Here is a 24,491-nt window from a genome sequence, read left to right as displayed (position 1 = left end):
AGTTCCAGAAAAACATCTATTTCTGCTTTATTGACTATGCCAAAGCTTTTGACTGTGTGGATCACAATAAACTGTGGAAAATTCTGAAAGAGATGGGAATACCAGACCACCTGATCTGCCTCTTGAGAAATTTGTATGCAGGTCAGGAAGCAATAGTTAGAACCAGACATGGAACAATAGACTGGTTCCAAATAGGAAAAGGAGTACGTCAAGGCTATATATTGTCACCCTGTTTATTTAACTTATATGCAGAGTACATCATGAGAAACGCTGGACTGGAAGAAACACAAGCTGGAATCAAGATTGCTGGGAGAAATATCAATAACCTCAGATATGCAGATGACACCACCCTTATGGCAGAAAGCGAAAAGGAACTAAAGAGCCTCTTGATGAAAGTGAAAGTGGAGAGTGAAAAAGTTGGCTTAAAGCTCAACATTTAGAAAACGAAGATTATGGCATCCGGTCCCATCACTTCATGGGAAATAGATGGGGAAACAGTGGAAACAGTGTCAGACTTTATTTTCTGGGCTGCAAAATCACTGCAGATGGTGACTGCAGCCATGAAATTAGAAGACGCTTGCTCCTTGGAAGGAAAGTTATGACCAACCTAGATAGCATTTTCAAAAGCAGAGACATTACTTTGCCAACAAAGGTTCATCTAGTCAGGGCTATGGTTTTTCCTGTGGTCATGTATGGATGTGAGAGTTGGACTGTGAAGAAGGCTGAGGGCCAAAGAATTGATGCTTCTGAACTGTGGTGTTGGAGAAGACTCTTGAGAGTCCCTTGGACTGCAAGGAGATCCAACCAGTCCATTCTGAAGGAGATCAGCCCTGGGTGTTCTTTGGAAGGAATGATGCTAAAGCTGAAACTCCAGTACTTTGGCCACCTCATGCAAAGAGTTGACTCATTGGAAAAGACTCTGATGCTGGGAGGGATTGGGGGCAGGAGGAGAAGGGGACGACAGAGGATGAGATGGCTGGATGGCATGACCGACTCAGTGGACGTGAGTTTGAGTGAACTCCGGGAGATGGTGATGGACAGGGAGGCCTGGAGTGCTGCGATTCATGGGGTCGCAAACAGTCGGACATGACTGAGCAACTGATCTGATCTGATAATGTGTTTAGCACTGTACAAGTGTTTTACATGTATCACTATTTTCAAATCTTCACAATACTGCTATGAGTTAAGATAAAGGAGATCCCCCTCCATCTAACCATAGGGTAAACAGGGGAACCCACTATTTGTGAACAGCATTTTGTCCAGATATGCTTTAAATTTCCTAGCACATTACCGAGGATTTGGAGGTGATGTGTTGTTAGTATAGATCAGTACAATCATTAACTTTAAATGAGTATTCACCTCCTTTTATTACTATAAATCTTTTATTAAAGGTCAAATTTGATTGAAATGAGCAAAGACCAACAGAAGATAGTGGTGAGGATTAGATGAAGCCTTACCCCTGGATTGCCCCTCTGTTGCTTAGCTGCTGCACTTATTCGGCTTCCAATTTAAAGGAGTAAACCTCTAGATAATCTTTTCAATGGCTTCCAGTCACTGAAATATATTTTATAGCTTCCATAGAAGTGTAACACTGATTGTAAGTAAGAATTGTGGAACATCGAGTAGCATTAGATCTTCAAATTTAAAATGAAGATTCGTATTCCACAAGGCTGTTTGAGATAGCCTTAAGCCAAATCAGCTGATTTGACTCAAGGCATGTCTGCCACAAAATTATTACAGACAGACAGCTAACTCTGAAGAAGTTTCGCAGACTAGTCAGTCACACGTTCAACATACTAACCGCTCTAACAGTGAGAAAACAACCAATAAGTAAATAAAATTGTTCCCTTATAAATAATAAGAATATTAATGACAGCTTTATTTTTAACACGAGCTAGATCCTAGGCACATATATGCATATTCATTTATTCAAATATTCATCAAGATTAAGAAAAATGATTATAGATTAGACTCTGCAGTTAGTCTTCCTTCCTCAAGTCAACCACTTTTAGCTGAATGACTTAGGGCAGAAATATTTAAACTCTCATCTGTAAACTTGGCTAAAAATAACACCTGTCTCACAGGCTGTGAGAACTGTGTGTGTATAGAGTACTTGCAAGGGTACCTATCACAGCTCTCAAAAGAGGCAGCTGTATGGGGGAGGAGAGGTGGGAGAGCAATGGAGTGACAGTTTGGGATTGTTTTTCTTGCTGTTGGTTAGTTGTTCAGTCATGTCCTACTCTTTGTGACCCCATGGACTGTAATCCACCAGCTCCTCTGTCCATGAAATTCTCCAGGTAAGAATACTGCAGTGGATAGCCATTTCCTTCTCCAAGGGATCTTCCCACTCAGGGATCGAACCCAAGTCTCCTGCATTGGCAGGTGGAGCACAGCAGATGCAAACTCTTATGTATAGAATGGATAAACAAAAGGTCCTACTGTATAGCACAGGGAGCTACATTCAATACCCTGTAGTAAACCATAATGGAAAAGAATATTTTAAAAAATGTGTATGTATAAGTGAATCACTTTGCTGTACAGCAAAAATGAACACAAGACTGTGAATCAACTAGACTTCAATAAAACAATTTTTAAAAGAAAGTAGCTGTTATTGCACATGACAACTACACATCACATGATTACTGGGCCCTGGTGACACGATGGTGAATAACCTATCCAAGATTCCTTACCTCAACAAAGCATATCTTCCTATGGAGGAAGAAAAAAATAACCAAGAAAATAATAAATCTTAAAAAGATGACTTTATATTATGACTAAGAAAATAAATACGATGATTAGATTAATAATAGAGAGGGAAAGACTGAGACGAGGGAGGAAAGAAGGGCTATCAGTAGAGGGATCACTTGAGATGGACAGAAGGGATGACAAAGAGCCACTCATACCACCAACTGGGAAAAACCATCCCAAGCAGGAGGCATGGGCAGTGTAAAAGCCCAGAGAAGTGGAAATAGAAGAGGAACAAAATCTTTTAAATCCTTCCAAGTCACGGAAAGGAGTTTAGATTTTATTTTTAGAGCCAAAGGAAAATGGTGAATGATTTTAAGAGAGAGGGTAGCAATCTGATCCAGCTGTCCTTTGGTTCTTTTGTTATTATTATACACTTTGGTTACTATGTGATAAGACAGGAAAGGGAGAAAATCAAGAAGGGAAAAGAAGACCAATAGGAAATTAAGGCAGATTTCCCAAGCAAGAGATGATGGGCAGATGGGTTAAGATAATGGCAACAGACATGGAGATCAGTAAGTTAAATCAAAACATGACTTGGAGGTAAAAACAAAAATTATTATTAACAACAATAATAACAACAAACACCAAAATAAGTATGATGGTTATCCTAATTATATATGTAAAGAAACTAAGCAAGGAGATCCAACCAGTCCATTCTAGAGGAGATCAGCCCTGGGTGTTCTTTGGAAGGAGTGATGCTGAAGCTGAAACTCCAGTATTTTGGCCACCTCATGCAAAGAGTTGACTCATTGGAAAAGACTCTGATGCTGGGAGGGATTGAGGGCAGGAGGAGAAGGGGATGACAGAGGATGAGATGGCTGGATGGCATCACCGACTCCATGGACGTTGAGTTTGAGTGAACTCCAGGAGATGGTGATGGACAGGGAAGCCTGGAGTGCTGCGATTCATGGGGTCGCAAAGAGTCGGACATGACTGAGCGACTGAACTGAACTGAACTGAACTGAAGGCTTATAGAATTTAAAAACTTAGCCAAAGAGCAGCTGGGCACAGGAATTTGTGACTCCACTATTTAGATATTAGGCTGAGAAGTGGTTGTGTAAAAAATTAGCTCTCACTTTAATCCTTCCGAAGTCATTCTGTCTAGAATCAAACTGAGCACAATGAAGTGTTTTGTAAGCATGCATTGGTTGGGTTTTTGCTCTATGGAGCAGCTTCAGTTGTAAGCCTTGTAAGTTTCACTCAGTTTTTTTTTTTTCTTTCTTTCTTTCTTTCTGCCTTTCCTTCAGTCTCTTAATAGGTGCTCTGAACAAAGCACTTCAGAATAACTTGTTATTACTTGGCTTTTACTTGAAGTTAGACGGTTTTTAACTGTTGCCATCTTTTCTAAAAGGTGGATTGCTTTCTGAAATGTCTTATATCTACTTGAAAAGGGAAGTTGAACTCTTATTTATCTCTAACCCTGCTTACCCATATGAGGGAATCAGAATTGTAAGATTATTATTTTGCTATGAGATGATCTTCACCTGAAGAATTTTTGTTGCCAAAAATAAATAAATAAATAAATAGCCTTCCAAGGAGAATTTATTTCATTGCTGCCAACATTCTTAGTCTCTCTCATAAAACAATCTGCTTTCAAAATATGGCAATGCATCTCCCTGGATGCCCTCAGCCCCAAACCTGTTGACCTATGTGATTTTCCACCACTGTAGAAGTCATAATGGAAAGTTTTGAAGTACATTGGGAAGGTCTCTATGATCAGCACAGGGCGATTGTTCTGAAATATCTACAGGTATTTAGGAAAGGTAAGTAATTTTATCTGAAATTCTCCAAATATTCTGGAAAATACGTTTAATATTTTTCATTTAATTAAGAGACGGATGAAGGAAAGTTACATGGCTCAAAATAGCCAGGAGTTAAAACTCCCCTCCAGCTCCTCCCCACCATTCTATGCAAAACAAAGAACTCTCTCACCAGAAGAAAAAGATGGACTTTAAGGTTGATTATACTCAGCTCCCAGCCGGTCCCAGCCTCTGGCTGATCTCCAGAATTCCTTGCCCAAGCCGTTTAAGAGATATATAATTCGAACAACCTTGGAGAAGAACAGGTCCCCTTAAGACATATTTCCACATATATGCCTATATATACTTATTCTTTTCTTGGGTTAGGGCAGCAGCTCACTAATCTGATTGCTACCCCCTCTCGCCTCATTAAAGGTGATCTGTTCCTATGGTGCCGGTCTCTTTTTTCTGAACCTCACCTTCTCTAACTCCCTTACCCTAAAAAGGAGAACTCTGGTACTAAGTTCAAAATGAGGAAAGGAAAAGGAAAAAGTTGAGTAAGTTACCTTAGTCAAATGTGTTGGAACAACTCACTCTTAGACATCTTGAGTGCAATTCCACTTTTATGAACACATTTCCAAAATTAGTGTTATTAGAGGAAAATTCTTTAGTTGACAATGTTTTACATATTCTGTGTATTGAAATTAAATGACCTTTATACCTGAGTAAAACATATGTAGGAGGGAACTGACAAGAAGAGAATAGAACAGAGAGAGTGAAAATTTCAGAAATTCACAATCCATCCATTAACTTTTCTAGACTCCGTCAGTTTTCCCAGTTTCACCCTCTCTTCATTCCATGAGTCAAGAGGACATTGCAGTTTGTGAAAATGAGGGAAAGTACAACTGTAGAAAAATCTGGGACCAGAATTGAGACTAGAATTGTAGGCAGTAGTGAATTATGCCTAAGGAGCATTTAAATCTTGCATATAATGCCATAAACTTTACCTAAGTTTTAGTACTGGAAAGGTGACATATTTGTTTCTATGTGTTGTTTAATGCCATCATGAACTCCCTAAAGGGATTCGTTTGTACGGCTCTAGCGTGGTTTACCATAATACAGTTGACACATGAACACAAAAGATCACATAACAGAACCCAATGGAATAATAAATATTAAGTGAAATAACAATAAAGGCCTATTATTTGACCTATGACACAAATACAACTGTAACAGAAGAAAGTGGCCATACCTGAAAACTCAAGCTAATATACCCTTCACTGTGACATTCTCCCCGCCTGCTGAAGAAAGCAAAATAAATCCTGAACAAAGCTGACACGTGGCAACGTCCAGACAATTCATGTTCAAACACTAGTGTGTCATGATGTGTCTTCTCCAGTGCAGATACTTCCCTTTACATGATACAGAGATCAGTTTCCTATACAAAACAGGGGAAGCAATGTGATTTATGAAAACATATTCACTGAACTGCTTAGCCTGTCTGAAAATATATGTTCCTCCCTTGGTTTAAAAAGTATAGATCAAAGTAAATTCATTTTTGTGAAGTGACAACACTATGTGACATTTTAATAATTCTAATTGTAGCATCTAAGAATTCCGGTCAGCAAAGATAAATGAGTGCATTGTTTATGATTTCATTCCATTTATTAGATTGCCCTGTCAATGTGGTAGCCATTAGCAACGTGCAGCTATTTAAATTTAAATTAGCTAAAATTAAATAAAACTTCAAATTCATTTACCAGCAGCATTAGCCATATTTCAAGTTCATAACAGCCACACATGCAGAGTAGCTACCATACTGAACAGTGAGGATATGGGACATTTCCACTATCGGAGAAAATTCTGTCAAACAGCTTTGACTAAAATACTTCAACCCTATTATACCAGCAAACCAGAAAATGGAGGGAAAAGAAAAAAAATGGAAACTTCCCTTTATGTTAACCTTTTACTACATTCTCATGACAATGATTTGGGCTTAGCAGCATGTTCTGAATGGTGAGATGGTCATTGCTGTTGCTTAGTTGCTAAGTCCCGCCTGACGCTTTTGTGACGCGGTGGATTGGAGCCCGCCAGGCTCCTCTGTCCATGGGATTTCCCAGGCAAGAATACTGGAGTGGGTTGCCATTTCCTTCTCCAGGGGGATCTTCCTGACCCAGTGACTGAACCCATGTCTTGTTTGGCAGGGGAATTCTTTACCACTGAGCCACTAGGGAAGCCAGATGGTAGGCACATCTCTATCTGGAACCCAATATCCTTGAAGGAATATGCAATTCTTTCCCTCATATATAATTATAATGGGGCACAATGGAGAAAATACTTGTCATGTTTCACACAGTGATTCCCAAGAACTTCATGTCCCGGTAGAATAAGTAAGATTCTGTCTGCCCAGAATTGACTCCTTACCCATATTTTTCTATTACTCTTAACCCTGGTATAACAGATATCTTTAGAGCAAGCAGCATTTTAGTCCTTAGGAGGAAACCCCCTGGTGCTAATCCCTGTAGCAGCCCAGATGTTTCTCTACTGAATCCTGACTTTCTCCAGCTGGATGTTAAAGTAAGTTCAGAGAGCTCAGTCTCTTGGGCTTACAGAATTTTCCATCTTTGCCTGGCAAGGGTTAATTATTGTCCATGAGTATGAGAAATGCACTTAAAACACCCACAAGAAAAAAAAAAATCAAAATTCAAATTTAAAACCAGCAGTTCATGAATTAAAATTTGTAGAACCTCAGATTGAGTCATTTCTAAGTCATTCAACAACAACTCACCCCTTGGTCATAATCTGTACCCTTTCAATATAGTGATTATCATAGCAGCAAACCAATGCTACGGTAGCTACAACATAATGTTTGGTAATCATATACCTGCCTGTCAGAGGTTCACTGTCTGGTCAAACAATCTGTGAATAATAAAAAATAGATTAGATGGCAAAAAGAAAATAAAAATTTGCGCCTGCCTGATTGTTCTAGACAAGCTCAGGAGGCAGAAGCGACACACAGCAGCATACTTTGACATATGGGATTAGAAAATGCCATTTCTCAAAAAAAGACACTACAAAACAGGCACCACTATATGAAATAAAAGATGAGTTATCTGTTTTGTTCATCCTTTTCCTATGTTTGGTGACTACTACTCCAGTCCCTCCCACTACACTCTTGTTCAGGCACCATCTGTCCTGATCTAGGGGCTGTGCTGCCTCACATCCTAAATCTGAAAGCGCCTGATCCCCTGATGATCTCCAGATAGCATCTCTTCTCTCAGTCTCAAATTACCACAGAAGTGTCACCTATTTTAAACATACAGATTAGGATACAACTCAATAACAACAACAAAACCCAATCAAAAACTGGGCAGAAGAACTAAGTAGACATTTCTCCAAAGAAGACATACAGATGGCCAATAAGCACATGAAAAGATGCTCGACTTCGCAAATTATTAGAAAAATGCAAATCAAAACTACAGTGAGGCATCAGTTCACAGCAGTCAGATGGCCATCATTAAAAAGTCTAGAATTAAGAAATGCTAGAGAGGGTGTGGTGAAAAGGGAACCTATACTCTTGGTGGGGATGTAAATTGGTTCAGTCACTACAGAAAGCAGTATGGAAATTCTTTTAACAACTAAAAATAGAGCTACCATAAGATCCAGCATCCCACTCTTGGGCATATATCTAGGGAATACTCCCATTTGAAAAGATACATGCACTCCAGTGTTTATAGCCTCACTATTTACAAAGCTAGGACATGGAAGCAACCTAAATGTCTATCAACAGATAAACAGATAAAGAAGTGGTACATGTAGAATATGACTCAGCCATAAAAAAGAGCAAATAATGTCATTTGCAGTAACATGAATGAAGCTAGAGATTATCATACTAAGTGAACTAAGTCAGAGACAGAAAGACAAATACCATATGCTATCACTTATATTTGGAATTTAAACCCTGATACAAACTTATAAAACAGAAACAGACTCACAGACATAAGAGAACAAACTTATGGTTACCAAAATGGAAAGTGGGGGGTTGGGGTGGGGGGGTAGGGATAAATCAGTAGTTTGGGATTGGCAGATGCAAGCTACTCTATATAAAATAAACAAGAACGTCCTACTGTATAGCTGCTGCTGCTGCTAAGTCGCTTCAGTCATGTCTGACTCTGTGCGACCCCATAGACAGCAGCCCACCAGGCTCCCCCGTCCCTAGGATTCTCCAGGCAAGAACACTGGAGTGGGTTGCCATTTCCTCCGCCAATGCATGAAAGTGAAAAGTGAAAGTGAAGTCGCTCAGTCATGTCCTACTCTTAGTGACCTCATGGACTGCAGCCCACCAGGCTCCTCCGTCCATGGGATTTTCCAGGCAAGAGTACTGGAGTGGGGTGCCATTGCCTTCTCCGTACTGTATAGCACCAGGAACTATATTCAATATCTTGCTATAAACTATAATAGAAAAAAATTTTTAAGAAAAATAGGTGGATTAGGGAGAATTTCATAATACTGTACAGCATTGTTCTAATTGTGAAAAATACAGAGTATTTCAATCAATGCAAGACAAAATAATTTTCTTCTCATTAAAAAAAATTTTTTTGGCTTTACTATTGCATCTGACATTTTTAGGTCCTATTTTGTTTCTCTTTTTAAATTTGAAACACTATGTTTTCTTATGATTAAGTGAGCAAAACATTTTTCAAGGTAATCTTAAAGTGCAGTGTTAATTTTACATCCCACAGAGTCAGACACGAATGAAGCGACTTAGCAGTAGCAGTAGCAACAGTAAGACATTTCTGCTGTAGAAATCATGAGTGAGGATCATGGAGTAAATGCTAAAAGCTGGAATACACTTTCTCCCTGAATATCAGACTATCTTGAGTGCTGTTCATACGCCCACAGGCAGTTTTCAAGTTGATAATGGCATGAGGATCTTTCACCTTCACGTAGAAAGTGGACGTTCTATGGCCCATCAGTTTCTGGTTATTCTAACCACTATTGGAGTCATGAAAAAAACATGAACAACTTTCATTTCTTCTCTTCTATTTATTCTGTCATTTGCAGAATTTAGCTGAGGTAAAGAGGCACCTTTTTCTCATTAATCATTGTAAGTTATGGAATAATTTTATTGATGGGAATGTTTTGGGCAGTGTGCCCAACTCAAAGTAGAACACGTTAAGCCAACCCATTTTCTCATAAGATGTATGTTTCTGTATCTTCAACCAATATTCCTTAGCCTGCTGAAATACATTAAAAAATAGGAAAGATAAATAGTCCCATCTGGCTGTTTTGAGGTAGCGGATTAAACTATAAGGCACGTGGAAGAGATAGGTTCATGCCTGCTTATAGTACAATAAATAAGTCCAAAAATGGACAAATTCTTTATAAATAAAATCTTGAAATAAACCCAAAGCCTTGAAATATAAAACACTGAATGATCAAGTTGAAATAGGGGCCTCACTTCACTTAGTAACCAAGCTTAATTAGGAATAAAACAAATATGAAAGGTATAGGAATGTTGGGTGAAAATGTCTCTAAATAAATATGAGTGTTTCCTTTGCAAATATTTGAAATCTCAATCTAAAAAGCACAAAGGAAAATGGCTCCATTACAGAAATCCTGACCTTAAATTTGCCTTTTTGTAAGAAGGAGGCAGAGAAAGAGGAGGAGGAGAAAAAGGAAGAAGTGATCTCTCTGGACCCAGCAGTCACAAGCAGTCTGTAGATGGGGGATGAGGAGGATGGTCCCTCAGGTGGCGTCACAAAAATGGAAGTCAGCTGGCAAGGGCTTTGTGCAAAACAGGCAGTGATTAATGGGAGCCAATGCCCAGCACCCTATAGTCAACAATTCTACATTCACTGAATGGTAAAGCCTCCCAAGAAGACCCAATCTGACTTCACTCAGCCTCCCTCTTTTACTATCACAGCACCATATTTTATTTTCTTCATAATTCTTACCATAATAATAAATAAGGTTATCCAGCTAGTTTTACTTGCTTATTGTTTCTCTCATCCCTCAAATGTAAGCTCCATGAATGAAGGGTCTTTGTCTTATCCCTAAGAAGTGTCTGAATGTGGAAGAGACCACTGTAAGATTTCGGTGAACACACAAATCAACCAACCAAATCAACCAGCTGACCATCTGCCTGAAATGACCTATCTGGACTACCATTCTTCAATTATTCTCCCTCTTTAGCCTACATTACTTGGACAGCACAACTGTTTATCTGTTTTTGTTTATGAGTACATGTGTGTGCTGATTTCATGGCCCTCTCTTCCTTCCCCTGTAACTTGGACCACCTCCTTCTGGAGGAGGTAAGACCCTCAGGAGACCTACCAGAATGTGGTAGAGTCCAAAAGAACCGTGATTTGGATGGCTTAAGCCAAGTCTTCTCTAACAGCTGAAGAAAGAAATATTCATCTTGCATTCATCTTTATGGTTCTTCCCTTGCATCAGGGGCTTCCCTGGTGGTTCAGGTGGTAAAGAACTGCCTGCAGTGCAGGAGACCCAGGTTCTATCCCCGGTTAGGGAAGATCCCCTGGAGAAGGAAATGGCTACCCACTCCAGTATTCTTGCCTGGAAAATTACATGGGCAGAGGAGTCTGGCAGGCTACAGTCCTTGGGGTCACAAAGAGCTGGACATGACTAAGCGATTAACATTTCACTCTTGCCATCAGAGAGATGAGAACACAGGACCGAAAGTAAGAAAACCACCAAAACATGATATGACAGAGTCCCAAGGGAGAAGTAGCAGGCATATATGCCTATACTATCCTTTGTATCAGAGCTATTCCTTGGCAACCAGGATCCCTGGACTATATCTTCCCCTATCAAAACTAACTGCATAAATATTACAGATGAGGAAACAGCCTCAGAGTGATTAGACAGGACTTCCAACAAGTCTCCCAATGAGAAGGCACAGTTCTTCCCTTCTGTGTCCATGGTTTACCTGTTTTCATCTCACTGAGGTTACGAAAATTTAAAGTTTCAAAGAGGCATACTATAAAAATACACATTTGGATCTTGGATCTTCATTTCTTCTTTAGTTGAGGAGTAAATTAAATGATTTATTCTTAAGACAACCAGGCAATTCAAAAGCTGTAAACCAGCCTTAACTTTAAAATAATAGGATAAAATCCTGTTACCACCTTGACTCATTTATTTGTCATCTTCACTTATTGCTTCTTTTTCTCCTTCCAGAAGATTTTCTGGAAATACTGAAAAGTTTTTGTTCTCATTTTATTCAATATGGCAGTAGTCCTAAATCTTGAAGCAATAAAACTGGTCATTATAAATTCAAGGACAGACTTGGAATATTTTTTATAAAAATCTGGCTCTGTCTCCTCATTCACCTCACTTGAAGAGTTATTTGCTCAGGTCCCGCTGCTTTGAAATGTTAGCTCTCTAATACGAATAATATCTTTCCTTCTTCAATTCTGCATGCTCCCTCCCCAATCCTGCTGCTTAGCACTTTGTTCAATAGTTATAACAGGATTTACTAGTCTTTCCCTAAGAATTGCTGTTTTCCTTCTATTCCTACATCTTTAATTTTCTCACATTGTGAAAAATATACTTTCGTATTTACCTTTGTCCCTTCTAGAGCATTCATTCTTTAAAGGCAAGAACACTATCTTACATACCTTTTGATCTCCAACAAGGTACTGTCTATATACCAGAACCCAGGGTTAATACACAACAATTATACCCTCCTGTTTGCTCTACTCCTCCACAATAGTTCAGTATGTTTGTGATAGTTAGATTCGCATTGGAAATGGAAATTGAGAAAAAGCTTTAGGCTACTAAAGGGCATTGTCCCATTACTGAACCTTAGCTGCAGCCAGTCTGGGCTAGATCCTAAAGAATTAACCAAACAACCCTGCACACTTTCATCTACAGCCCCATTACATTTAAATCTGTGTCCTTTGAAATTTTAATCACCTAGAAATCTGCTAGTATTCTAGAGCCTGCTGGGTGAAGTGATCATCCCACAGTTCTTGTTCTCCAGGTGTTTGATGCCCTCGGAACAACAGCTCCATATAACTTTCTCTTCCCCTTCCAGTCACAAGTGGTAAAATCTCCAAACAGATGACTCGAATTTGGTCATGGAACTATGTCAGGAAATACTATTATCTCATGAGTTTGTCAAGGTGAAAAACTGGCCCCTTGTGTGAAACCAAAAGCTTTTTTTCAATCCCATCCTTGCAGGAGAAAAAGAGAATGATAGCTTTGTATAACGTGGGTAAACAGGGCCTGGTTCTGGGTTCTGATATATAGGCTTAAAATTTAAGGGGAGGAATTTAGTTTTGGCAGGAAAAAGTTTTCAGCTGTAAAAGTTATTTGACACTGGAATGTAATCTAAAGGAAATCTGCTGTGTTGCATCTGAAGAATTTTAGGTTTTTAAATGTTGTAGTGGGCTCCCAAAGGGCTGCCTGGGCACCAAGAAATAACTTCTTAAAGAGGAGTTTTGTGAGTCTATAATTATATTTAAATATAATGAAGGATTTCTTAACACTGGAGATTATCAGAGGGTGGTACAAGTCATCAGAAAAATGAAGAATATCCTTCTGGATATTTAAATAAACTCAGTGTTCAAAAATACAACCCTACACATAAGCCCCTCTGGAGTCAAGAACATTAGTTAACACTTATACTCACAAATTACCTGCACTAAGCAGAACACTCCCCACATAGAGTGTTCCCTTCTCTGGGTCCACACTCTACAGAACAGCACAATCTGAATGCTACAAAAAGTCAATAGACAACCATTTTAAGGTTTGAATTATAAATCAGTTTTAAAGGAATTATAACACCTTTGGGGAAGAATATTGGTCACAGTTTTAAAAGACTAATGTTATTTTTCTCTGGTGTGTTAAAATTTCTTTTCTTTTTTGTAAATATAATATATACGTTAACCTTCTGAAAGCTTATCAGGGTCACATTTTAAGTGAAGGAGTAAAACCATCCAAACTGCTTGGATGTGCTTGTAAAACCACACAGGGAATTACCTGGCTTTCCCAAAGAGAGGTAGGATATTTTCATCCCAGTGGTTCTAATCAATTACAAAGACCTAAGCTGCAGAGGAAGGCCTCTCATTGAAATCCAAGCAGCATGGGAAACTCTTTATTATTATTATTATTATTTCAAGTAAATTGTTTTGTTAAAAACCTCACCAAAGAGGCGGCTTCCTGTGTTTGTACAGAGAAAAGTGCCAGGAACAGATAAATAAGTCAGCAGAGCCCAAATTAACTAATGTCATTGTCTCATCCACACACCTACACGAAGAATCTACATTCTCACCTCTCTTCCTGCCTGCCCTCTCCCTCCTGCCGGCTGGGAGGAAAGGTTCAGTTCACTCTCTCTGAAGAGCTCGTGGGAAACTGCTCGACTTTGACACACTTGAGGTGTTTTTCAGCAACACCTGCTGGGCATCATGTTGGGGCCACATTTAAAGATGATAACTGCGTTTTTTTTTTTTTTTTTTTTAAGTAGTATCTTTAAAAGTCAGGGGCTGTGTTCGTGCCAGACTCTACTAGGCAAGAATATGCATTGCAAAATCATTTTCTCCTCTAGAGGTTTAATAGATCCCCAAATGACTTCACATCAGTAAGAGAAGTCTGCCTTCTTTAGCGCTTCCCCCATGTGTAACTGAGTTAATGAGTGTTCCTTGCTTGCAGCTATCTTTCCAAAGGCAGGCACCAAACAGGGGAAAACATTCATCAGTGAAACTTCAAGAGAATAAGCCAATCTGTGGACAGCTTGGTGATGGGTTCAGGATGACTGAAGTTGAATAACAGAAGTAGTCAGGGCTGGGGGCCATTATGATGACTGTTAATAGAAGTAAGGTTAGTTCTAATAGCGCTTCGATCATTTTTTCAGTCTACAGCTCACAAACTCCAGCCATTAAAAATTTCAAGAATTACTGTGCAATTGTGCATGCAATGATTTTTTTTTTTTTTTTAATACACAGGTTTTGTAGAGCAGATTCTGAGCCACTATCTTTAGGTAATTCTGAAAACTACATTCAGAAAAGTAAAACATCTAAATTAGAAAATATTATCGCAGAATACTGACTCATGTACACTATTCTCTGAATCCAAATGATCCCAGAGTACATCAGAAAACAAGTTAATTGAGTATGAAAATGTATGAAGACAGATTGGCATCTCTTCTCTATACAAGGGAAAATGACTCATTCCCCCAAAGGTGAGTTAGCATCCGGCTACATTTTTTAAATACTATAAATTTAACTTACTTCTGGCCCACATTATCTCAAAAGCAGCAGTTATGACAGCAAGACTGCAGATAAGCAGAAATGGGACAAACGGACAATACCAGGGGCTCAAGTCTTGTCTCTGATGACCTACAGCTGGTCAGACCTTGATACATTTAATCCCCACAAGACCACGTCTTTTACCTTCTAGGTCCACTGTCTCCCCCTCTTCCTTGGAACCTTTTCAAACCCATCCTGCCTTCACTTTCTATATGAATTATCCAGATTCTATCATCTATCACTTTGTTCATACTTTGGCAATATCCCCAAATCCCTTGAGTCATCGTTCTTCCTTCCACCTAAGTTTCTAGTCATTCATAAGTTAGCAAGAGGTGCTAGAATCAGGCCAGTACTACTTAAAGCATGAATGTTTTAATTTTTGTCAGATCCTTCCATAGTCCTGGTGTGGAATACATTTCAGTCTGCAGAAATGTGCATGTTTTTGCACACTGAAAATATACTAATGCATGTTTACTTTCTCTCACTGTTCTCTTTGGTTAGCAGTTGAGAAAAGTATGCTTCCTTCTCTTCTTGCGCTCTGGTGACTTTGTTCATTTGCTGGTGGCTGACAAATTCATAAAGTTAATAGTCCTGAAACAAATGTATCTAAGAATCTTCAGAGCACCATGAGCTAATCTTTCAACATGGTTAATACAGAGGATATACCCTCAGCCTCTGACAACTCTGGCTGAAGATGCTACAAACAGCATCACACAATTAGGAACTCTTGTGCTCAGTGACATGCTATCTCTTTGGCAGGTTCAGCTAAATCTTATATAAATAATATTTAAGTGATACTCAAAAAGGTCACAATTCCTCTGTAGGAAGCAGGGATAGCAGCAATTGTAAATTAACAACATAAAGTAGGAAAAGACAGCTAAGTTTTTGCTAATGGAAGGCAGAAGCAGAAGAGGGTTGACTGACACTAAGAAGATTATTCCTAGTTTTTCAATATAGCAGGCAAATGAATACGGTAGATAAATGCACTATCAATTTTATTCTTACAACACTGATACTGACTTTAATCCTGACCTTGAAATAGCTTCTCCACACACAAGCCTTTTTGAAATGACACTGTACTAGAAAAAAAGTGAAACAATAATTTGTCTATTGATGAACTTTTATTTGGGTGTTTACTGTGGACCAGGCAACTAAGTGCTTTATTATCTACATCATGCGTCACTTAATCCTTATGACAACATGAGGTTACTATTGATACCCACAGTTCACAGACAGGGAAATGGAGGCCTGGTGCTGAATCAGGTCTTTTTGATCTCAGGGCCCCAGCTCTTAGGCCCCTTCTGAGATCACACCCCAGGTATTTTGTTTCTTCCGTCTGGCTTCCTATCAGTTAATGTTCAGGGCATTTGATGTATACTGATAATTCTGAAAAAGCAGGTACTAAAAATAGTGCAGGGCAAATGACAGCAGGTAATTGATTGCTTTCAGGCTCTAAGAAAAAGGAAAAGCAAAATTCACAGCAAGTTCTAGGCTTCCCTATAGGAAAAGTAGACTATTGACTATGTCATGACATTTAAAGAGACCTTAAATCTTTCTTTACACAGGTATTAAAGATCCTTCTGGCAGTCATTTATAGACCCAGACATTCTTACCCTTAACCTTCTTACAGGTTTTTTAAAGGACACTTGTATCTTTTTTTGTAGGGCTTTTTTTTTTTTTTTCTTTTTGGCCAAGCCATGAGGTATGTGGGATCTTTAGTTCCCCAACCAAGGATCACACCCACCCCCTGCAGTGGAAGTGCAGAGTCTTGACTACTGGACCACCAGGGAAGTCTCGAGGAAACCTGTATCTTAAGTGGATCAACTGATTTATCTTCTAGGAAATGGGACATATTAACTAAAAAGAAGGAATTAATTCATTTACTGCCATCTCTTTTCAATTAACAGAGACACTTATCTAAGTGTTAAAATTTCTGGAAAGAGTTTCCTCCCACTCTCCTTTTTCACTCCCTATATATGTCCTCATCCTTTCACTAAGACCCTCTTGCCAAGGTGACCTTGTTGTTAAATGCCCCACACCCCGCAGTTTTTTTACAGGCTTTATCCTAGTCTCTCCAGCAGTTGACACCATTGACAGCTTCCTCCACTTGAAACACCCTCTTTTCTTGGTACCAGGGCATCATACTCTCCTCATTTCTTATTTCTCTGCCTCCTTCTCACAGTTTCTTCTGTGAACTACCCCTCTTTTACTACCCATCATGTGTTGAAGTTCCTGAGGGCTCTGTCCCAGGCCTTTTCTCTTCTCTCTATATAAAGTTGGGGTCATCTCGGCCACTTGTGTAGTTTCAGTTGCTGTATTTACACAGACTGGCTGAAGTTTCTACCTTCAGCTCAGAAATCTATCGAGAGTTTCAGATCCATAGATCAAAATGTCTCCCAAATCTCTCAGACACTCTGCAGGCATCTTAAATTCCACAATTTCCAAAATACAGCTGTTATTCTCCATCCCCAAAACATGTTCATCTTACGATGTTCTCCAAAAATGGTCCAGCATCTACCCAGCTGCCAAAGGAGAAACCTAGGGTGTTATAGCCCTTGTCACTATTCCCCATTCCCCACATGCAATGAGCCACCACCTTCTGCAGGTTCTACCTCTTTTACTATTTTTATTTACTTATTTATATGGCTGTGCTGGGTCTTAGTTGCAGCATGCAGGATTTTTCGTTGTGGCATGCAAACTCTTAGTTGCAGCACGTGGGCTCTAGCTCCCTGACCAGGGATTGACACTGGGCCCCCTGCAATGGGAGTGTGCAGTCTTAGCCACTGGACCACCAGAGAAGTACCACATGTTCTTCTCTTAAATACTACTACTGCTGCTGCTGCTAAGTCACTTCAGTCGTGTCCGACTCTGTGCGACCCCATAGACGGAAGCCCACCAGGCTCCCCCGTCCCTGGGATTCTCTAGGCAAGAACACTGGAGTGGGTTGCCATTTCCTTCTCCAATGCATGAAAGTGAAAAATGAAAGTGAAGTTGCTCAGTCGTGTCCGACCCTCAGTGACCCCATGGACTGCAGCCTTCCAGGCTCCTCCATCCATGGGATTTTCCAGGATGTACTCCTGGAGTACTGGAGTGGGGTTTACTGCTGTCTACCCTCTCTATCACTAACAATGCAAGGCATAATCTCTCGCCCTTAGAATACTGCAACCAACTGCAACCAAGACTTTACTGCTACATGGTCTTCTTTGCCCACTCTTGGAAAAAAAACATTTAATTTATCATCAAAATCAAATTTTACAATTGAAAGAGGGCACTATTCGTATTGACAGCAGGATAACAAGCAAACACTGGATCTATTCTGGAAAAACAGGACAGGCAATCATACTATCAGGCTGCAGTTAGACATCTTTCTAAAGCACATCCCTCACCATGTCACGTGTTTGCTTAAATGGTATTCATGGCTCCCCCACTGCCTTCTGAACAATGAACAAACCTCCCAAAAGGCTTGTCATGGTCTGGCCCCAATGGCTGTCCTGCCCCACCTCTCACCCCTTTACCATCCCATGCTTCTGCCACACGTTGTATTCCCCCCTATTTATATACTCTCCCTTGATCCTAGAATAACCTTTTGCTCTCGTATCTTCCCAAAAGTCTCTTTGTATATTTCTCTGCTACCAAATTTCTACACAGCATTCTAGTTTCAGGCTAGATGCTACATCCACAGAAAGCTTTTTCCAACCCTGAGAACCAGCTAGCACGCTCCTCCATGTGCCACCAATGCCCACCCCATCAAGTGGCACTGCAGTTCTTAATTTTTAACCTGAATTAGCCATCAGATTATGCTGGTGCCAGAAATTTCCTACATATAATGCATATAACAGCATAAAAGTGATTTGTGGTTAAGATGGAAAGGAAATAGAAAAGTGATTTGAGGGTAGGATAAATTTAGTGTGTAAGCGCTCTATTTTTACTTATGGTTGCTCTTTTTCAGTATACATTTAGAGGAGATAACAAACACTGCGGGGGTGGAGGGCTTAAAACTTCTCATAAACCACATAATAGTACCACTAATGTACTAAACGAGAAGCCTGAAGACATTTTTGACTAAAACCTCTATCAATAAGTAGTATGAGCAAGTACTCTTAATATCTGTGGATTTTAAACTTATAAATCAAACACATGTTCTGGTAACTAATACATTATGTCCCATCTAAACATTCACAAAAACAGAAATTAAAACTTTCCTAAAATGTAAAATAGCAGTTCTCAATTTTTCTCTATTTCAGTTGATCATCTGTGATTCCTTTTTGAAGATCATTTTTAAAATGGGTTTTGAAGGCAGGAACAGTAATCTGTTGGCTGCTGTAACACCAGCACCAGGACCAACATAAAGCTCAGCACATAAAAACCATCAATGTTTACTGAGCTAATGGTAGAAAGATTTGGCTGGAGGATGGAATGGCTACCAGGATGAAGTCAGATCCCCAGCAGGATCCTTGGGTAGTCTATGGACAGCGGGATAGGTACTATGGTGAGAAGGAGCAAGATTTAGTTGGGGAAATGTTAGAAAGAGCATGATGAAATGGAGAAGTGAAAGATCTTCAAACAGAAAGATAATCTCCTCCACAGATAACCCTGGCTTCATATTGCATATTATTATAAATTATACAATACAACCACAAAAATTACATATTTGTTAATTCATTTGGAATCAAAAGCATTCTGATACCAAGATGCAATGAAACAGAATCCTAATAGTTGTGTGGTATTAACCATCACTGTGCTTCAGAAGTAAAATTAAACATTGCCTCTTTAAGTTCAAAAACCAAAAGAAGAGAGAACAAATCTTTTACCTATTATTTTGTGTCAGTCACTCTTCTGGGTGTTTCACAGAAGTTACAAATTTGTGTCAGTATTTTTTCTGCTCTCAAGGATCTTATACTCCAACCCTAGAGAGGAGATAAGATGAGATATAAATAAATATAAGTCAAAATAGAATGAAATAGCTTCTAGAATTATGGTACCAATAAATACTGAATTTTTTTTGTAATAGTTCTGATGTTCTGTGATTTTATTATTTTCAATGACAATGCATAAAATATACAAGAAAAGGTATTTCATTTTAAAATCTGTATATGAATTTTCCTCTCAAAAAAGGGAACTGTTTGGAAAAAATGCATATTTCTTAATATAACCATTTTACCCAATATTGGTTGCTTAAAAAAAAGAAGCCCAAGAATACTGGAGTGGGTAGCCTATCCCTTTCCGGCAGATCTTCCTGACCCAGGAACTGAACTGGGGTCTCCTGCATGGCAGGCAGATTCTTTACCAACTGACCCATTAGGGAAGCCCTAAAAAAAAAGATTATGAGAGTGTAATGAAATTCTAGAGTGGCCTGGAGGAGAAAGTCTTTCACCAAGAGGATCAAAAACAGACTCATGAAGAAAGCATTCAGCTAAATACTACTACCCCCACTCTGCAAAGAAAAGATGGAAAGAATCTATCTCATCAAGCAACAATGACTGAGAAACTGCATTGTAAGTGGAGATAATGGGCAGGCAAATTCTTTTAATGCATATAGATAGTAACTAATGTCATAATGACATAATAACTAATGTCACCATGAGAAGGGGACAGTCAGGACAAGGTCAGCTTAAAGAAAAAGTTTGTCAGTAAGCCCATTAACAAAAAGTTGTAATGTTCTATTCAACCATGAAAAGAATATGTTCAGTTGAGTTCAGTCACTCAGTCATGTCCAAATCTTTGTGACCCCATGGACAGCCGCACACCAGGCTTCCCTGTCCTTCACCAACTCCAGGAGCTTGCTCAAACTCACGTCCATCGAGTTGGTGATGCCATCCAACCATCTCATCGTCTGTCATCCCTTTCTTCTCCTGCCTACAATCTTTCCCAGCATCGGGGTCTTTTCCAGTATGTCAGCTTTTCACATCAGGTGGCCAAAGTATTGGAGTTTCAGCATCAGTCCTCTCAATGAATATTCAGGATTAATTTCCTTTAGGATGGACTGGTTGGATCTCCTTGCAGTCCAAGGGACTCCCAAGAGTCTTCTCCAACACCACAGTTCAAAAGCATCAGTTCTTTGTCACTCAACTTTATAGTCCAACTCTCACATTCATAGATGACTACAGGAAAAACCATAGCTTTAACTTGATGGGACTTTTGTTAGCAAAGTAATGTCTCTGACTTCTAATATGCTCTCTAGATTGGTCATAGCTTTTCTTCCAAGGAGGAAGTGTCTTTTAATTTCATGACCACAGTCACCATTTGCAGAGATTTTGGATAATCCCAAAATAATAAAGTCTCTCACTGTTTCCATTGTTTCCCAATCTATTTGCCATGAAGTGATGGGACCAGATGCCATGAACTTAGTTTTTTGAATGTTGAGTTTTAAGCAAACTTTTTCACTCTCCTCTTTCAGTTTCATCAAAAGGCTCTTTAGTTCTTCTTTGCTTTCTGCTATAAGGGTGGTGTCATCTGTATCTGAGGTTATTGATATTTCTCCCGGCAATCTTTATTCTAGCTTGTGATTCATCCAGCCCGGCATTTTGCATGATGTACTCTGCATAGAAGTTAAATAAGCAGGGTATACAATATACAGCCTTGATATACTCCTTTCCCACTTTGGAACCAGTCTGTTGTTCCCTGTCCAGTTCTAACTGTTGCTTCTTGACTTGCATACAGATTTCTCAGGAGGCAGGTAAGGTGGTCTGATATTCCCATCTCTGTAAGAGTTTTCCACAGTTTGTTGTGACCCATACAGTCAAACACTTTGGTGTAGTCAATAAAGCATAAGTAGATGTTTTTCTGGAACTCTCTTGCTTTTTGGCAATTTGATCTCTGGTTCCTCTGCCTTGTCTAAATCCAGCTGAAACATCAGGAAGTTCACAGTTCATGTACTGTTGAAGCCCGGCTTGGAGAATTTTGAGCATTACTTTGCTAGTGTGTGACATGAATGCAATTGTGCAGTAGTCTGAACATTCTTTGGCACTGCCTTTCTTTGGGATTGGTAGAATCTAGGAATAACAGTTTTCTTAAAACTCACTCATAATCCTTATGCAGAGCTTCTTTTGAGTGGGGGTAACAAATAAAAATTTCTTCCAACTAGAGCTGGAATATGTTAAAGATGAAAAAGATAACTTTTACGCTCTTCATTAGTTAAAATCATGATTTAAATCCTCCCCACACTGGAGAAGGGAAGAACCAAGCTTGATAGCATCATTCAAGAGTTACCTCTTACCTATGGCCACCTAGTCTATTACCAAGGAGACAAGAATATACATTCCAGTCCCCTATAATGAAAGTGCTACACTCAATATGTCAACAAATTTGGAAAACTCAGAAGTGGCCACAGGACTTGGAAAGGTCAGTTTTCATTCCAATCCCAAAGAAAGGCAATGCCAAAGAATGCTCAAACTATCACACAATTGCACTCATCTCACACGCTAGTAAAGTAATGCTCAAAATTCTCCAGGCCAGGCTTCAGCAATACGTGAACCGTGAACTTCCAGATGTTCAAGCTGCTTTTAGAAAAGGCAGAGGAATCAGAGATCAAATTGCCAACATCCGCTGGATCATCAAAAAAGCAAGAGAGTTCCAGAAAAACATCTATTTCTGCTTTATTGACTATGCCAAAGGCTTTGATTGTGTGGATCACAATAAACTGTGGAAAATTCTTCAAGAGATGGGAATACCAGACCACCTGACCTGCCTCCTGAGATACCTGTATGCAGGTCAGGAAGCAATAGTTAGAACTGGACATGGAACAACAGACTGGTTCCAAATAGGAAAAGGAGTACATCAAGGCTGTATATTGTCACCCTGTTTATTTAACTTATATGCAGAGTACATCATGAGAAACACTGGGCTGGAAGAAGCACGAGCTGGAATCAAGATTGCTGGGAGAAATATCAATAACCTCAGATATGCAGATGACACCACCCTTATGGCAAAATGTGAAGAACTAAAGAGCCTCTTGATCAAAGAGGAGAGTGAAAAAGTTGGCTTAAAGCTCAACATTCAAAAACTAAACCATGGCATCTGGTCCCATCACTTCATGGCAAATAGATGGAGAAACAGTGGAAACAGTAGCTGTCTTTTTATTTTGGGGGGCTCCAAAATCACCACAGATGGTGATTGCAGCCATGAAATTAAAAGACACTTACTCCTTGGAAGGAAAGTTTTGACCAACCTAGACAGCATATTAAAAAACAGAGACATTACTTTGTCAACAAAGGTCTGTCTAGTCAAGGCTATGGTTTTTCCAGTGGTCATGGATGGATATGAGAGTTGGACTATAAAGAAAGCTGAGCACAGAAGAATGGATGCTTTTGAACTGTGGTGTTGGAGAAGACTCTTGAGAGTCCCTTGGATTGCAAGGAGGTCCAACCAGTCCATCCTAAAGGAGATCAGTCCTGGGTGTTCATTGGAAGCACTGATGTTGAAGCTGAAACTCCAACACTTTGGCTACCTGATGCAAAGAGCTGACTCATTTGAAAAGACCCTGATGCTGGGAAAGATTGAGGGCAGAAGGAGAAGGGGACGACAGAGGATGAGATGGTTGGATGGTATCAATCAACATGAGTTTGGGTAAACTCCGGGAGTTGGTGATAGACAGGGAGGCCTGTCATGCTGTAGTTCATGGGGTTGCAAAGAGTCGGACAGGACTGAGCGACTGAACTGAACTGAAGAATATACAATGGAAAAAAGACAAGCTCTTCAATAAGTGCTGCTGGGAAAACTGGACAGCTACATATAAAAGAATAAAATTAGAACCCTCCCTAACCCCATACACAAAAATAAATTCAAAATGAATTAATGTAAAGCCAGACCCTATAAAATTCTTAGAGGAAAACATAGAACATTCTTTGACATAAATCACAGCAAGATCTTTTTTTGACACATCTCCTAGAGTAAAAGTAAAAATAAAGAAATAGGACTTAATTAAACTCAAAAACTTTTACACGCAAAGGAAACCATAAATAAGACAAAAAGACAACCCTCAGAATGGGAGAAAACATTTGTGACTGAAACAACTGACAAGGGATTAATCTCCAAAATATACAAACAATTCATGTAGCTCAATATCAAAAAACAGCCCAATCTAAAAATGGGCAGAAGACCTAAATAGACATTTCTCCAAAGAAAACATACAGATGGCCAAGAGGTACATGAAAAGATATTCAATATCACTAATTATTAGAGAAATACAAATCAAAACTACAATGAGGTATCACTTCACACCCATAAGAATGGCCATGATCATCAAAAAATCTAGACAATAAATACTGGAGAGGGTGTGGAGAAAAGGGTATCCACCTACAGTGTTAGTAAGAGTATAAATTGGTACAACCACTATTGAGGCTTCTTAAAAAACCAAAAATACAACTACAGTATGACCAAGAAATCCCACTTCTAGGCATATATCCCGAGAAAACCTTAATTCCAAAAGATACATGGCCCTCAATGTGCATGCAGCACTGTTTACAATAGCCAAGACATGGAAGCAACTTAAATGTCCATCAACAAAGGAAAAGACAAAGATGATGTGATACATATATACAATGGAATATCAGCCATAAAAAGGAATGAATTCATAGAGATATGGATGGACCTAGAAGAGACTGTCATACAGAGTGAAGTCAGAAAAGAGAAACACAAATATTATATATTACATCATATAAGTGGGATCTAGAAAAATGGTACAGATGAACCTATTTGCAAAGCAGAAATAGAGACAAAGATGTAGAGAACAAAC

At 39.2% G+C, this 24,491-nt stretch overlaps 1 long non-coding RNA gene across 1 annotated transcript in view; it reads right to left on the bottom strand.

Annotated features, from left to right (window-relative positions):
- LOC139180237 (uncharacterized) overlaps nt 1-24,491 on the bottom strand; it is a 233,163-nt gene that overhangs the window by 41,022 nt on the left and 167,650 nt on the right. The window contains exon 2 of the long non-coding RNA XR_011564574.1: nt 19,570-19,665. This is a non-coding gene — a long non-coding RNA (uncharacterized lncRNA). The remainder of the gene's footprint in view (nt 1-19,569; nt 19,666-24,491) is intronic.

Source organism: Bos indicus, chromosome 27 (assembly GCF_029378745.1).
Source record: "Bos indicus isolate NIAB-ARS_2022 breed Sahiwal x Tharparkar chromosome 27, NIAB-ARS_B.indTharparkar_mat_pri_1.0, whole genome shotgun sequence".
Classification (NCBI taxonomy): Eukaryota; Metazoa; Chordata; class Mammalia; order Artiodactyla; family Bovidae; genus Bos; species Bos indicus.
This window is presented reverse-complemented; position numbering and strand designations above follow the sequence as displayed.